We start from the raw sequence: 2,500 nt of genomic DNA on the forward strand, positions 1-2,500 counted from the left end.
AGTTAGAGAGTGAGAGTGAGAGTGAGAGTGAGAGTGAAGGTGAGGATGAGGGTGAGGGTGAGGGTGAGGGTGAGGGTGAGGGTGAGGGTGAGGATGAGGATGTGGATGAGGATGAGGATGAGAATGAGGATGAAGATAAGGATGAGGCTGAGGATTAGGATGAGGAAGAGGATGATGGTGAAGGTGAAGATGAATGAGGATGAGGGTGGGGGTGAGGATGAGGGTGAGGGTGAGGGTGATGGTGATGGTGAAGATGAGAGTGAGAGTGAAAGTGATAGTGAAAGTGAGGGTGAGGGTGAGGGTGAAGATTAGGGTGAGGGTTATGGTGAGGGTGTCCATGAGGACACACACACACACACACACACACACACACACACACACACACACACACACACACACACACACACACACACACACACACACACACACACACACACACACACACACACACACACACATACACACACACACACACACATACACACACACACACACACACACACACACACACACACACACATACACACATACACACATGTACGCGGGCTTTTCGTTCTCGATTGGAAAATAGTTCTATCAAGCACGGCTGAATGGGGAAGCCACGACACACATTGTCTTTGATAAGACCATTTTTTATCCATAGTTGATACTGCAGAGAGCGAGACAAAAGCGAATAGTAACAATATATTGAAATCCATCAGTGTGAAGCGTTCGCGGATGAACAGAATCGTTCACACAACTGAATCTGTCGCCCATAGGACTTTGTTTCGTGTCAAACGAAAAACATACGTGATGGAGCGTGATCTCAATCAGTCAAGGTTATTGAACAGACACACACAGACGCGAACATAGCTCCTTACTGTAGTGGTTAGTGTTGAGAGCTCACGACTCTTCCCTCCCACCCTAACCTGAAAACCATACCAGCACTTTGCACACTTTAAGCAAGAGGATCGTGTTTGCAGAGTTGGGCGCGTTACCGCTGAACAGGTAGTGCGTTACCGCTGAACAGGTAGTGCGTTACCGCTGGACTTGTAGTGCATTACCGACGGACAGGTAGTGCGTTACCGGAAAATCTGCGTATACATACTGCGTATGTGTATATACATATACACAGTAAACCGCACCGCTCTAAGGAAATTAAAATCGGTAACGCATTGACGGAAATGTTGGATCACGTGTTGGACTCGTGATCAACAGCTATTTCATTCCGAAAAAGAGCTCAGAGCTCACATATGACCGATCTATGGGTAATGCTGTGCCCTTACACGCACACACACCTCCAATTCCCCGCTCACGAGAGCTGGAGTAACGACTCGCAGCGCAGCAATAGTGAAATTATTTCATCCCTGGGCGGGATTCGAACCCGGACCAGCTTTGTGTGTGTGTGTGTGTGTGTGTGTGTGTGTGTGTGTGTGTGTGTGTGTGTGTGTGTGTGTGTGTGTGTGTGTGTGTGTGTGTGTGTGTGTGTGTGTGTGTGTGTGTGTGTGTGTGTGTGTGTGTGTGTGTGTGTGTGTGTGTGTGTGTGTGTGTGTGTGTGTGTGTGTGTGTGTGTGTGTGTGTGTGTGTGTGTGTGTGTGTGTGTGTGTGTGTGTGTGTGTGTGTGTGTGTGTGTGTGTGTGTGTGTGTGTTTGTGATTCACCATGGTCTTGGAGCACGTGTTGCACTCGTGATCGACGGCTATTTTCCCTTCCGGAAGAGAGCTCAGAGCTCATATAATATGACCGATCTATGGATAGTGCTGTGACCTTACACACACACTTACCCCCAACTCCCTGCCCACAAGAGTTGGAGTAACGATCCGCAGCGCAACGATAGTGAAATTATTTCATCCCTGGGCGGGATTTGAACCTTGACAGCCGTAGTGGCAGGCGAGAACTCCACAGAGCCACGGATGTGCATGTGTGTGTGTGTATGCGAGATCAAAGTATTATGTGTATAGAGCTCTCATCAATGAGGGTAATATCAGCTGATCACGTATTCGACACGTGATGCAGGAACATTGTGAATCGTGCGCACGCGCCTTACCATACAATATCTCAGATTCCATCCTGAGGAGCAAGCGCCACGCCTTTTAGCACGCGAGAGCCAATGGGGTCATGAGAGGCAGGTCACGTGAATGGAAGGGAGAGAGGAGTAGAGAGAAGGAGAAGGAGGGTGGAGATAGAAGCAGCACACTACATAGACCAATGTAAAACAATGTTTCAACGATATGCACTTTCCATGTTTGTGTGTATACACATATGCATAGTGTATATATATATATATATGTATATATATATGTATATATATATATATATATATATATATATATATATATATATATATATGTATATATATATTTATATATATATATATATATATATATATATATATATATATTGGAAATTGGTATGTTATAACACATTTGTAAATGTTCACTATAAACCCACTATCGGAGAAATGATAACGGAAGTACAGGGAAACTGTATATTTCGACTACTATCTGTAGTCCTCTTCAGCA

The 2,500-nt window shown here is 45.3% G+C and overlaps 1 protein-coding gene across 2 annotated transcripts in view; it reads right to left on the reverse strand.

Annotated features, from left to right (window-relative positions):
- Nucleotides 1-2,500, reverse strand: part of LOC143027575 (uncharacterized) — a 62,023-nt gene that overhangs the window by 9,789 nt on the left and 49,734 nt on the right. The window lies entirely within an intron of this gene.

The sequence above is a fragment of the Oratosquilla oratoria genome, chromosome 8 (genome assembly GCF_046742065.1).
Source record: "Oratosquilla oratoria isolate Oo_2021 chromosome 8, ASM4674206v1, whole genome shotgun sequence".
Classification (NCBI taxonomy): domain Eukaryota; kingdom Metazoa; phylum Arthropoda; class Malacostraca; order Stomatopoda; family Squillidae; genus Oratosquilla; species Oratosquilla oratoria.